This window comes from Nilaparvata lugens, chromosome X (genome assembly GCF_014356525.2).
Source record: "Nilaparvata lugens isolate BPH chromosome X, ASM1435652v1, whole genome shotgun sequence".
NCBI classification, from domain to species: domain Eukaryota; kingdom Metazoa; phylum Arthropoda; class Insecta; order Hemiptera; family Delphacidae; genus Nilaparvata; species Nilaparvata lugens.
The window spans coordinates 63744238-63759885 of record NC_052518.1 but is presented as its reverse complement, the minus strand read 5'-3'; the positions used below and the strand labels follow the sequence as shown (position 1 = coordinate 63759885).

Sequence of the window (15648 nt, the reverse complement as noted above, 5' to 3'; positions counted from 1 at the left end):
AAATAAATAAATAAATAAATAAATAAATAAATAAATAAATAAATAAATGAATGAATGAATGAATGAATGAATGAATGAATGAATGAATGAATGAATGAATGATGAATGAATGAATGAATGAATGAATGAATGAATGAATAAATGAATAAATAAATAAATAAATAAATAAATAAATAAATAAATGAATAAATGAATAAATAGATGAATAAATAAATAAATGGATAAATAAAACAATAAACAAATAAATAAATAAATAAATAAATAAGTAAATAAATAAATTAATAGATAAATAAATGAATGAATGAATGAATGAATGAATGAATTAATGAATGAATAAATAAATAAATTAATAAATGAATAAATAAATAAATAAATAAATAAATAAATAAATAAATGAATAAATAAATAGTTAAAGAAAGAAAGAAATAAATAAATACATTTTTTTTGTCATTAAGCAACATTGGCAATAGACAAAGTCAAAACTATACTAACATTATGCAAGTCAGAAGGTTATAAGTTAATGTAAGTAAAAGTATACTGCTAACATGGCTACAATTACCCCAAAACTACACGCCATATAGAAAAATACTTTGAAAAAATGCAAAATAGGCTGACCTTACATAGCTATCAGGTACATAATTTTTTAATTGCTTCAACAAATAAATAACCCTAGACAATTTACTATTTACATACTCAATATGTGGCTTCCATATTAATTTTTCGTCAATATATATACCTAGAAACTTGACATTATTCACACTATTATCTGTTGGAATCTCTCTTAAGCTAAAAATCATTTGTTGAGTCTTATTATTATTCAATAGAAAACCATTTGCCCTGAACCATATGCTTGCTTGGTTTAAAGTATGTTCCATCGTAAAAGCGAGTTTTTGAAAATCTGAGTCTGAATTGAAAAAAGTGGTATCATCTGCATAAAGCATTGACTGAGATGTCACTGATAATGGAAGATCATTCATCATCAGGGTGAACAGCACAGGTCCAAGGATAGAGCCCTGAGGAACACCAGACTTGATCATTTTGACCTCAGATTTAGTATGACCTACATAGACTATTTGCTGACGGTCAAATAAGTATGACCCAATTAACATGAGGCTTACACTGTTCATACCGTAGAGACCAAGTTTATTCAGCAGGATTGTGTGGTCGACACAATAGAATGCCTTGCTGAGGTCACAAAAGGTAGCCTGAGCAAATTGACCTGTTTCAAGAGCATCCAACACTTTTTTAATCAGAGCATCTATTGCAGATGCGGTAGATCTACCTTTTATAAAACCAAACTGAGCTTCACTTAAAATGTGCTGTTCACTTAGGTAATTTGAGATCTGGATTTTTATTACTGACTCAAGGATCTTTGAAAATATAGGAAATAATGATATGGGGCGAAAACTAGATGGACAATCTTTTGGTCCCTTTTTATAAACTGGTACTACTCTTGATAATCTGAGTACCATGGAAACACTATTGATGCAGTAAGTTAGAGGTTCAACAATGCAGTCTATGACCTTTTTAATATATTGCTGGATAAATTGTAGATGTCTACACTGTCAGATGACTTAAAGCTATTAACTATATCTAATATAATGTTAGGAGTTACTTCAGAAAAACCGAAGGTAGGCCTCCTTGCTGTAGTGCAACTTTCAATAAGTTGGGCAGCAGTAGTGATTGGCTGAGCAATTTTATCATGCACTTCTTCAACTGATTTTACAAAGAATTCATTAAAAGCATCTGGAGGAATACCCATACTAACATTTCGACTCTCTTTTTTAACTTGATTGATCATTTTCCAGGCTGATTTACATTTATTACTGGAGAGCTCAATCTGAGTTGAGTTGTACTGTTTCTTGGCTGTATTTATAGCATTCTTTTACTCAGTCCTAGCATTACAATACGCTAATCTAGATAAGTTTGTCTTGTCTCTTATATATAAGTGATGATACAATAACAATTTGTTTTTCATTTCTAACAACTGAGGTGTATACCAGGTGGAAGGTTTTCTCTTCACTTTGTCTTCAGGAGAGTTAGTTGTGACTCTAACAATTTTCTGTGATATGCACAAATCAAAATAATACAAAAATATTTCCATAAAACGGTTAAAAATAGCTTCACCACCCACTTGGTTAGATAATTTGGCTACCCAATCTATATTTGATAGTGCAGATCTAAAATTTTGCATCCTCTCGTAGTATTAGTTCATCTTCTCGTAGGTCTAGTAGAAGCCATCTTTGTCCTGACACCGCCATCCCCTTGGGCCAAATTCAATAGGCTCAGAAAAACACAATCATGGTCAGAAAAATGGAATGCTTTTACATCTGTGTAGATATATTGTGTGCCTATGTTGGTAAATATATTGTCAAGGCAAGCAGATCCCCTAGTGGGCCTTAAATTTGTGCAATAAAAGTTGAACTGCCTCAATAGATTTTTCAACTCATGAACTGTTGCCTTATCTTGTAGTACATTAAACTCAGCATTAAGGTCACCTCCCAGTACAATGCGATAATTTTTCCACCTGGGTCTACTGAACAAATGTAAAACCTCATCAAGACCCTGTAAGAAAAGAGCAGTGTTTCCTGAGGGCGATCTATACAGAGGAACAACATTAAGCTTAAGGGGAGACAGCCACTCGGACGACGGAGCGCTCGGACGACTTTGTAAACAAACCATTTACCACTCTGTCGACATTGTAAACAAACTATATATAGCTAATCCATGACGTAGGCAGCTCTCAGCGCTCCAGGTGGAATAATTTGCTTTCAAAATATGTAGCTCTATGAATCCCTTGTTCCAAGCTTCGTTCTCCAAAAAAGGCGCGCAAATACGAATTTAAAGATTTTAAGATTACGAATTTTAAAAGTTTGTTTCAGATGCGTAATAATTTTATTTTTCTGAAAAGATGTGAAAAGATATGAATCTATGGATATAGTTTATACTCTTGTCCTCTGAATTAAAATTTCTGTTTGTTTCAGATGCGTAATAATTTTATTTTTTGGAAAAGATGTGAAATGATATGAATCTATGGATATAGTTTATACTACTTGTCCTCTGAATTATAATTTCTGTTTGTTTCAGATGCGTAATAATTTTATTTTTCTGAAAAGATGTGAAAAGATATGAATCTATGGATATAGTTTATACTCTTGTCCTCTGAATTAAAATTTCTGTTTGTTTCAGATGCGTAATAATTTTATTTTTTGGAAAAGATGTGAAATGATATGAATCTATGGATATAGTTTATACTACTTGTCCTCTGAATTATAATTTCTGTTTGTTTCAGATGCGTAATAATTTATTTTATTTTTTGGAAAAGATGTGAAATGATATGAATCTATGGATATAGTTTATACTACTTGTCCTCTGAATTATAATTTCTGTTTGTTTCAGATGCGTAATAATTTTATTTTTCGAAAAAGATGTGAAATGATATGAATCTATGGATATAGTTTATACTTGTCCTCTGAATTATAATTTCTCTGAACGTTGGACAACACATCCATAGGAGTTTATTCATGAAATAAATTTCCACACTTCTATAGAAAATCAAGAGACACAAGTTTTGTGAGAAAATAGAAAAATAGATGGATTTTGGAACTGTAATTTGGACACAACGAGTTTAGGAACGTATTGGGAAATCAGATCAGGTATCAATATCATGAGCTGGAAAATATAAATTCAGCATAATTATTATAAATATTATGAATAATTATAAATATGATTATAAATATATTTTATTTTCAGGAATAAGTCAATGATAAATACATAATATACATTTATTCTGAATTGAAATCATAATAATAGATATTTATTTTTTCCTCCAAAAATATGTAAAAATGTAGTATGAAAAAACAACCAGATAGATTTTGTATATTCTCTTGAGTAATATTCCAATACCAAAGCGTAAAATTACAATCATTATCAACATTTTGTAAGAAACAAATGTAGGAAGAATAATATAAAAACTCAAAGAAGGAAATATGGTAGTTTGTTTTCAGATGTTCATAATTTTTTATCAATTCAATAAGTCAATGCAGTATGTAAAATTGCAATCATCAAAATTTGTAAGAAACATGTAGTGAGAGTGTCATAATAAAAACGACAAAACAAAAATACAGTAATAATAATATTTAGAAAATAAAAAAAATGAATAGTTTATTTTCAGGTTTGTGGTGTGTATCATGTCACAGTCCCAAAATATTTCCCAAATGTTTATTAACTTGGATAAACAACATTATTATAATCTAATTGCAATGTCAGATAGAGAATTCATTTTTTCATTATTTAACCTACAAACTTAAGTCAAGTCAAAGACCTTAAAGATGCATTCTCTTAAGGTCTTAGAGTCAAGTGATCATAATGCACAATGAAGCTGAAGCCACAAGTGAAATAGAAAATGTAGTTGGACATAATTATACAGTACGAGCTTTGATTCATTAAATGTACAGCGGACATAATGGACTCAAATGGATATTTTCTTCATGGTATTTTTGAATAGAGAATTTTTATCAAAAAATATTAATTTTTGAAAAAGTTATTTGTTTAAAAAAACTGAATTTTAGTATTGTTATTTATATTTTATATTATTGATTACCTACTTATTCCATTATCTCACAATAGTAATAATCAGAAAAAAGTCTTAGGCCTACTGTTTTTGCACAATCTTAAAAAATGATCCCCCACTTCATCATAATATAATGTGTCGGGGTAATAAATAATATTTAATGATATAAATAGTATTTAAATCAATAAAAATTATTATTGATATATAGAAGAGTAATATCAATGGAAAACTTTTATAGAGAAACAACCAAAATGAATTCCTGTTGCCATATCTATAATAAAAAACAATCAAAGCAAAAGATTCACGTTTTCAATTATTATTCTACTGACCTGGGCAATAGTAATTTTAGTGAAACCCTTCATACTCCAATATCACTATATACATCATCTACTTCTGATCAAAGAAATAATGAGACTATAAAATATTATTCATTGACCGAGCGAAGTGAGGTCCAAGATTCATGTTGACGGTTTTGCATTTCTCTTGATGTGTGTTCCGCATTTACAGCGAAACACTGTATTTACAGCCTGGTTGCACAAAATTCGGTTAAATTTTAACCGTGATTAATTTCACAAGAACCAATCAGAGAAGACCTTTTTGATAAGACGGCTTCTCTGATTGGTTCTCGTGGAATTTATCACAATTAAAACTTGACCGGCTTTCTAGTATCACTGTATTGATCTCTGAAATCCGCAATTTGTAATTATACCCTGAGTTAATGAGAATTATTATGGAAACAGTTAAATATCTCTTTTACAAGTAGTATGATATGACATTAGGTTCCATGGGGATCCTATTCAAATTGAAAAAAAAACTACTTTCTATCGCTTCAAAACTATACTCATCCAACTTCATTTTTCAAATAGGAACGTGGTCATATGATACATGATTTCGATACAGAATTTAAAAAGAAAATTAATGACAAAACCTGCACATATATCTAAAAACGTTTCAATGATCTCAACATTAAAGATAATACTAATAATTGATTGATCGAGCGAAGTGAGGTCTAAGATTCAAGTCGACGGTTTGGCATTTCTCTTAATGTTTAAATGTTTATATATTGCGCATTTACGGCGAAACGCGGTAATAGATTTTCATGAAATTTGACAGGTATATTTATGTTTCTTTTTAAATTGCGCGTCGACGTATATACAAGGATTTTGGAAATTTTACATTTCAAGGATAATATAAAAGGAAAAAGGAGCCTCCTTCAGTGAAAATCAGACTATAGAATTATTCATCATAAATCAGCTGTCGAGTTGACTATAAATTGCATGCCATGACGCAGGCAATTCAATATCTCTATGTAACTTGGTAAAAAATTAGCATCTGTGTAGACTATAATTGCATGCCTCATTGAATGCAATTTTTATGCACTATTAAATAGGATGCAAAGAACTTATAACAGCTCGTCTGGGCGCCTAGATGTCTTCTGGTTTTCTCGCGCTAAATTCTGGAAAGCGTTATATGTTAATTAAATCTTGTGTAAGCATGATCTGATCAAATAATAGTGTATCAGTGTGGATTTGCTTATGGTTTGGGACGTCGTTATAACTGCGCGAGGTCTACTGTTCACAGAACTACTAGTGATACAAAAATGAAATATATGGGTACCTACATTGAATAATCGAGTGGTAGTAAACACTAATAGTAGCTCTACTCACAATTTTAACACTGAACAAAAAAGAATTGTCATAGAAAATTTGTCAATGTCATAGCAACTGCTATCACAATTAGTATTATCAATTACGCGTATGTTACAGTCAATAGACAGGCAGACAGACGTTTACATTAATATAGAACTTATAAATGGAATAATCATGTTGAGTATTATTCAGCTGAAATCATGTGTCGGCGCATAAAGGACAGTCAGTGTGATACCAGCCTGCCAAATAGCATCAGCTTTTTTAAATGAATTGAAAAATTACATGATTAGCATCTAATTAATTCCAGCTGACTAAATGATAAAAAAATCGAAAGAAATTTTTCTTCTTAAGCACTTTCAATGTTATTTGTATATCCTGAAAAAGGACGATGGAGTTAGGTCCGCCGCAAAGTAGACCCACGTTAATCCACGAAAAGCAACCCACGCTGTGGAATGTTTTTTTAAACCATTGCTATAAAATTATTCATAATCAATCAGCTGACAAGTGATTATTCATTGCATGTATTACACAGATGTCTAGAGAAGCCTAGCAATGGTTTACAAAACATCCCACGGCGTGGGTTGCTTTTCGTGGATTAGCGTGGGTCTACTTTGCGGCGGGCCTTAGTGAACTCTGCTGTCCAACGAACTTGACCTGTAAAAAGGTTCGAAGAATACGTGTTCAACATTTGAAGCTGATTGATCAATTCTCTCTAATGTTATTGTAGAACATACAAACAGATGGACAACGACTTTGGCCTTCAGTAAGTCAAAGGTGAGAACTCGCTAACGCTCGTTCAATAAATCATTGCAATTGTTTATTCATTTTATTACTCAGTGAAACCTGGGCCCTGTTTCATAAAACTTATAAGGCACGTAATACAGGAGAATCACAATTCCAATTACATGCTCAATACAGCTGATAAAATCAGCCGATCCTGTATTACAGGACTTCTAAATTTTTATGAAACAGGCCCCTGATTGTATTTCTCAACTTTCAACATTATTTATTATTTGATGTTGAGCATGCATTGTAAAATGTCTTATTGCAACAAAAAAATTTCTGTATCATCATAGAAATATGAGAGATACAAAAAGAGAGATTCAGAGTATGATTTACTTTTAAACTTTCTTTTAGAAAACTCAGAACACATTTTGAAAATTCAAATTTCCAATATATTTTTTAAGCTTTCAAATGTATTTTCATTTCTGTCAAGGTATTGTTTACAAAAATCAGAATATATTACTTTTGTAAATTATAAATTCACACAGGAGGTGCTAGAATGGAATAGGATAATAATAATCAATAACAAACTCGAATAAATTCAAATTAATTTTATTTATCAAAGATATAATATTATTTGCTACAACTGTATTTGCTTGCATCGTAATACCTGTCTTACAGACAGTAGTTTCATAAACTTGAATACTTGGCTAAGATGAAATACTAGCTTAGAATGCATTTCAGTTCTCTCAAACGCGATTCTTATTGTCCTGTTAGTGTCATCCCACACTCATCCACCATTACCCTCCATATCATGGTAACAAAACACCATATATCAATTTTATCCACTGTCCTCAGTAGCCTGATCTGAAAAAATAAATTGATATCAGTACCAGAAATTTAATATAATTTTCTTTTATCTTGGCAGCCACCAAGACCAACATTTGTGACATTAATTGCATCAAAATTGTATTCCAAGAGCAGTATATCACGACTTATACAAGATGCTAACATTTATTATCATTGAATGCAAAGTGGATGCCGGTTCAGTGGTGAATGCCAAGAATGGCTTCTCCAAAACTTGAAAGTAGACTATAGAACTTCAATACTAGGGACATCATGACAAATGCTCTATGTTTAATCTACAAACATCATATAATCACTGATGATGATGTCTGTTGCTATGCTATACTTGTTAAATTGAATAACATTTTGTCCAAATGCTCTTTGTGGGTGGAGTTAACTTCATTGTATATAAGAGTACTAAATCTTATTATATTGAAGTTGCCAATCTTTATTATATTAAAGCCACATAGACAAGAAATTCACAGCCAATACGGCTGATTGACACGGACAAACAACCTCGAAATCAATTAGGGAACGTACTGGAGGCTATGGGAAAACCTCCAAATCACGAAAATTTCACCTCCTGGCCCCCTAGACACCCCCAAATTTTATCGACATTTGAAATCAGCATCGCACAGAAAATTCAATAAAAGTTTTTTGTTCAGCCCCCGGAGATAAGCCTATAGCCATTGTTCAATTTCAACCGGATTCAAATGGGGACCCGGGAAATTGAGTTTTCATCGAAAATTTGAAGTTTTCCCAAATACGAAAAATTCCCAGCCAAAACTATAAGATCGCTGTGAAAACTGAATACCAAATCTGTTGCATACTACACTGGAGGCTACGGGAAAACCTCCAGACCTTCCAAATTTTTCCCCCGGCACCCCTGTACTCGCCCAAATATTTGGAACACATTTAAATTTGTTTCCCACAAAAAATTTATTTCAAGCTTTTTTGTTCAGCTCGCCAAGTTAAGTTAAAAGTCATAGCTAAATTTCAACCAAATTCAAATTGAGTTTTCATCGAAAACTGTGTGTGTGTGAGATCTTTGTAACGTGTCGCGCCTTTCCTGGCATCATTCCAAGTTGTTTACTGACCAGCAGCTGTGATCTAATTATTGAAGAAGAAGAAGAGGAAGGAGGAGGAGAAGAAGACAATTGTGCGGGCGGAGCCCGCATCCCAGCCGGAGCGCGAAACGCGGAGCCTGCTACCCAACACTATATAGTCACAAAAGACAATTGGGCGGGCGAAGCCTGCCTCCCAGCCGGAGCGCGAAGCGCGGAGGCTGCTAACCCACCCTATTGGGGGTGCAGGGGGCGAAGCCCCCTGCCGAGCGCGAGTTTCTAAAGAGTTGCTAAGTGTTCTAAAAGAACACTTCCAACTTCATGAGTGTAAATCTTTTGATCAGACCCTTGTCTGATTCAGCCGCCTTCATTAAACTATTCTACTATGAGATTTGTTGAAGAGTTTTCCTCTCACATAGAGCATTCATTTTATAGTGAAATATAAGACACTACAAATGCCAAAAAATGTTTCTTATCCATTAGATTTTACAGTAACAACATTCAGGTAGACCTACTTTATAATGCCTGAATACAGGCGAAGTCATAGAGGTCTTTCTTTAAGCTAAGGTAACTTTTCTCCATTCAATACAGATAAGTGGTTATACACAGTCAAATCAGGAAAAATTCATGCTGATTATGAGCTTATAACGCATTGAATTGTCTTAAATTTGATGAATAATTTCACACTTATACGCATTTCCCTATAACTGTTGCAGCAGCATTAGTGTTGATTGTGAAATCTCCATTTTTTCAACAATAGACCAATTGACAAAGGAATTTGGAGGGAATGTTTTAGACACAATTTTTGACTTTGCAGCTTTGTTAAGACAAGTTACGAGAAGAACATATCAAAATTCCTAACTCATGTGCTAAGGGGATGAGGGTGGTTTGAAAATTGCATTTTAAGCGTTTTGCTCCCACGCTCTTGAGAACAATGTGTTCAACTGACATATCTAACTATTCAAAAATGAAGCTTAATAAATTCTCTACACTTTTTGTTTGCTGGAATTTTGTGATATTCCAAACAGTTACCAAGATATTCACTCTTGAAGGTGTGTAATTGTTAAAATGACAAGTTTTTATCCAATGTTTTGCTCTTTCAGGGCTTATAACTCTCCAACAATGCATCATAAAAACTGATGCTTATAGAGCATTGAATTCTCTTTGAAATGATGCATTATTTCACTATTCCAAACTTTCCTTTCATTATTATAGCAGCTTCAATGTAGGGGGTGAAATTTTCATTGCTGCAACAATTGATCGTTTGTAAATCACATTTGAAGGGGGGTGTCTGTGAAACAATTTTTGACTTTGCAGCTTAATTTGGACCAGTTAGTAGGTGAACATGCCAAAAGTGTGCATCTTTATCTCCTCTGTTGAAGGTGTGGAACCGCTGAGTTTACACTTGTTGCAGCAATGAAAATTGCACTTTTCTATGTTCACCTCCTTAAATACCCTAAACAGAACTGCGGGGTAAGAAATTGTCTTCCAAACATTCCCCTCTATACCCTTTTTTGAGCATCCATTGCCTGGACTATTATATTAGCTTTAGTATGCTGCTTGATAGGCCATAAATTAATAGTTAATACTGTTACTATTGACTTGACAGTTAGTAGTAACAGTTGATAATAATTGTAAGAAAAGCATAATAATGTCTCCTCAAATATTACTTACAATTGATATGATGGGCAAATGCTTTCCTCAAAACCACAAATATTGAATAAGAAGATAGTCACATCATACAAGGTGGACCTGAAAAAACATTTTAATTTGCATTTTAATTCAGGTTTCCGAAAATTCAACACTCTTGTGAAAAATCATAACTTATTACTCTTGAAAGTTTTAAATTTTTGGAGAGATGAATTTAGAAGATTTCCTTCTCTCTTTGAAATTCAATGGATGGGACAGGAATAATTTTATGTCCGCCAGTTATATTGGACGGGAATTGCAGGAAACTGAAAAATTAGGCGAACCAAAACTTAGGATTTCTTGATCATCCTCAATGGATCACAAGGTGAAACACTGATCAAATGAATGTAACCTATAATTGGTATAGAGAAACAAGTTTAAGACTATCTGGAAATATTTCTCAGATCTTATATTATGTTATTTCATCATAGATTGGATTATTTCAAACAGTTGAGGCAAAACAACAAATCTGTGCGTTGGGGGGGCATGACCCTCTTGTTCCAGAAAAAAATTAGTTTGTTACTCATAAACATAATGAGTTAATAGAGTTAAAACACGAGGTGAAAAATTAATGTTCTTGCAGCTTACTGAAAAATGTTAGGAATCATTTTCTTTAGCTCACTCATGGATTTCCAGAATTAACTACAATCTCAGTAATCACATTTTTATAAATGAATCGCTAACCGCAGAAAGGAAACATGTCCTACTGATAGCATTGTAATGGCGACGTTTTGAATAAATCATTTAGGCCTACTGCAGGTTAAGGTTTTATCAAGTGTTTTGTCTCTCCTGTAAAATTATGAAAACTGGACATGGTGCCTTTCTGCGGTTAGCGATTCAGATAGGTTCACAAATATTATTTAATGGATTGAATTTTATATTACTAAAAAAATTATATTCAAATTATGAATGATTCATTATAAGATGATAATGTACTAATTATTGTATGAATCAATGAACTTTTTTGAAACATTAATTTCTTTTGATAGAGTCCTGTTGAAAATATAAAACTTTCTGAGCTCACGGGGGGTCCATGCCTCTATGCCCCCCCCCCTGGAGCCGCCACTGCCTCTAGGCACACATTTATACAACAAGTTAATTAACATTTCGTTCTTATTAGTTTCAGTATGCTGCTTGATAGGCCGGCCATTAAGGCTAGGGCCACACGAGCGCACAAAGTGCGTCCGTTGCAACTTACTTTTTGACGTCTGTTGTAGAAATACATAGAAGTGAATTGGTGACAACACACGAGGTACGTGCGTACCAAGTAACGGAAGTCGTAACGGGCGGTGATTTTTGAACTGCGTCGAAATGCTACAATGCACGTCGAGACATGCAAAAGTTATTACTTCGTCTGGTTCAATTGCGTAAAGCCAACTGACGTTGACGCACCACACTCAACGCTCGTGTGGTGTCATTGGCGACGGCCGCAAAAAGTAAGTTGCAACGGACGCACTATGTGCGCTCCTGTGGCCCTAGCCTAATAGTTAATAGTAATTGTTACTAATTACTATTGATAACTATAACTAACTCACAGTTAATAGTAACAGTTGATAATAATTGTAAGAAAAGCATAATAAAGTCTCCTCAAATATTACTTACGTTTGATATGATTGGTAAATGCTTTTCTCAAAATCAGAAATATTGAATAAGATAGTCACATCATACAAGGTGGACCTGAAAAAAAACCATTTTAATTTGTAGCTTCTATACAATTATAAAATTTCTTGAGCTGTGTCTCACCACTGTTTCAATAGACCTTACATTACAATAATGACACAAACACACAAAATCTTCAAACTCAATTATTTAATTCTATGTAGCCTATGCCAGATACATCTTGTATGTATTCTTAAAATAAGATTGACCATGATATAATATACAGTTAAAGAATAATAATTAAATTCAGGTAACACAAAGTAACTCATTAACCAAAGCAATTTTTCAAATCATTCTAAACTGTATAATTATGTAACTGATATATTATTTATTACTTCTTAAAGTCCAACTTAGTATATGGAAGTTAAAATTTTCATGTTTTAATGTATATGACTATTGTCAATGCTAACTGTTGTTTAGCCTGTGACAAATAATAAAATTGTTTGAATTGTATCACAGCAAACATTTTAAATAAAAAGTTTGTAGGCTATCTCCACCACAATCGGAAAATTGATTTTAGTAGTTTGAAAATAAAGAACAGTAATAAATCCCTGCATTGATGGTGCAAAGAGATATTTTTATCAGCAAAATTTCTAAAAGCCATTGGCTATAATATGAACAGTAGGATCCCTGAAGGTGGGCTAGGCCAACAATAGTTGACAAACAAAAATCTAAAGTGAGGTTCACGTTGTAATAGCAGTGTTTGATTAGCAATGGCGTTGCTATTATCATTGTTTATCATTCGAAAAAGCAGATAGCACTACGGCCGCTATTCCATTCTACTCCGCAATGTTGCTAGATGGTTTTTCAACAATGTGGAAGTATAATTAATAAACAAAATATTTAATCTCAATCATAAAAATTTATAAACTACCGAAATGAAATAATCATTGAAAACTATATTTTCTTGACGAATAAAAGAATGAACAGTTGATATACCAGTATTAGGCTAACTATCGACTATAGAAGTCAGTTGCAAGGCTGAGAATCGGCAAGGCTGTTCCGCTATCTTTCTTTAATACCATTATAACATGGACCTAACTATAGGCCTATAGGGTAGTCGGAGAGGTCTGTGTAAGCCAATCCTACTACTCAGCCTGTAAGTTACTGCATAGCATATCAGAAATAGGCCTATAGTAATAATCTGACTATCAAACAGACTTATTAATGGAAACCTATTTTCAACTTTAAATTTAAATAAAGGAACATATTATAATAACAAAATTTAGGTCTACTCAAAATATGTTGCCAAGATATTGTAAAATAAGGCCGTATGCTAATGCAAACGACCTACCGTAGGCTACTTATTCGTTTGTAAGAGTACTGTAGTCATCAGTGTACAATATGTCAATATCATCATTTGACAAATTACTTGAGAAATAGCCTAACCATAATTCATGTCTAATTTTTTGTATAATTATATTATAAATTGAGTTATTTTACAGAACAGTAGCTTACAAATTTCTATCCTAGCCTAAGCTGTAAATAACTAATAGTGAGTAGGTTTTTGTTCATTCAAATTTTTCAAATAAGTGCAGTATCTCTTGAGTTTTTAATTTATTGTGATATATTCTGTGATTCATTTAGAGTATAAATTCAACCTTCAAAATATTCAAATCATTATTCCTGGACTGAAAATCAAGTTAGTGCCAAAGCAGTGTGTGATCACATAACCTTAACTTTTGGACAACATTAACATTTTATCAAAATTTTTGAAGAGAAATAATACAGGCTTAGCCTTGTTTTTCCTCCAATGACATAATTGTATTATGATCATAGTGTTTTATACAATAAATGAAATAAAATGAAATAAATGAAATAAATGAATAACCCTGACTTACCTTATTGCACTATGTTGTTATGTTAACCACATAAAAAGCCAAAATGTTTTTTAGTATATTACTAAACTATGAAAGCTAATTTTCAACTTGAAATTTCAATAAAATATCACATCGAAGCTTTGGGTTTAACGGTTCCAGCAAGCAGCAATTCAAGATCAACAAGGAAGAAACCCATTGCTTTGCTTTTGAAGATAATAATTTAGTTTAATATAGTGTAGTATGCGCAGATCGCCCGCTATGTACAGATGTACCATAGGCGAAAGCATGAGAGAGCACAGTGCAGCTAGTGAAGAGAGAGATAGTCTATGCGGAGATGGACCATCGCTTGACGTCACAGTGTCATACGTCACACGCACAGTCGACTCCCTTCTCATCGATCTCTCTCATTCTAGACTGTTGCGCGCGCATTCTCACAAATGCAATCAGTATTCACGCACTCGCATTCCCACTTGAAACTTCCAGCTGATTTTTACTGAAAGAAAACCAGTTTGCGCTATGTACAGATGTACCATAGGCGAAAGCATGAGTTAGCACAGTGCAGCTAGTGAAGAGAGAGATAGTCTATGCGGAGATGGACCATCGCTTGACGTCACAGTGTCATACGTCACACGCACAGTCGACTCTCTTCTCATCGATCTCTCTCATTCTAGACTGTTGCGCGCGCATTCTCACAAATGCAATCAGCATTCACGCACTATAGTGAGGTCCACGTTTTAATGGCAGTGTGTGATTTGCAATGGTGTTGCTATCAACACTTTCTTTATTACAAATAAAATATGATTAACTATTTTTAACAATAATGAACAGTTAAATTCATCAGATAAACCTGTATCAGCTGTTTGGGTGGCAAGGCTGAGATCTGGCAACCCTTTTCTCCTATCTTCCTACACTGCCATTATAACGTGGACCTCACTATAGCATTCTCACTTGAAACTTCCAGCTGATTTTTACTGAAATAAAACCAGTTGAAATGAGTACAAACATCTTGTGATGTACCCTCCCCTCTCAACAGCCACCGTTTCATAAAACTAATTTTTATTATTATTGTTCTCATTTTCTCATTCCTCCCAGATCTTTTTCTTTCAGCACACAAGTTAGAATAGAATAGAATAGAAATAATGCTTTAATCTTCAAATTTGCAAAATACAATGAATGAGAAAACACACATTTATACGGCTTGATTAAACAATCGTCAGCCGGAAAGTCGGTAAAACCCAATAATACTATTATTACATAAATCAAAGCTATGCAGAATGTTCTTTTAAATAGTGAAACAAAAACAGAAAAAACAACCTTAGAAACAAAATAAATCAGTAATGTTGAATTCAATAAAGTGAATATTCCATAAATTAGTTTTAATAGTAACCTACATTCTAAACAAAATCCATTAATTTCATAAAAAGAAAGCTATACTTTTTATATTATGATAATAACTGTCAGCAGTTGGGAAATCATAACATAGAATTAATATTCCCTTCCATTTCGTCTTCCTATGATGTCCTCCTGAGAATATTCGAATAACCTATATTGTATTATATTATAACACGATACTTCTACCCAACTCAGATTCAATAAATAAGTTTCAATTTATTATACTAAGTTAC

The 15648-nt window shown here is 32.9% G+C and overlaps 1 long non-coding RNA gene across 1 annotated transcript; it reads right to left on the bottom strand.

Moving 5' to 3' along the window:
* Positions 1–7541: 7541 nt before the first annotated feature.
* Positions 7542–14302, bottom strand: LOC111044682. The gene is made up of 4 exons (XR_005572965.1): positions 14045–14302; positions 12147–12221; positions 10530–10607; positions 7542–7812 (listed from the first exon to the last, which is right to left on the bottom strand). It is a non-coding gene; the product is annotated as an uncharacterized LOC111044682 (long non-coding RNA).
* Between the last annotated feature and the right edge of the window lie 1346 nt (positions 14303–15648).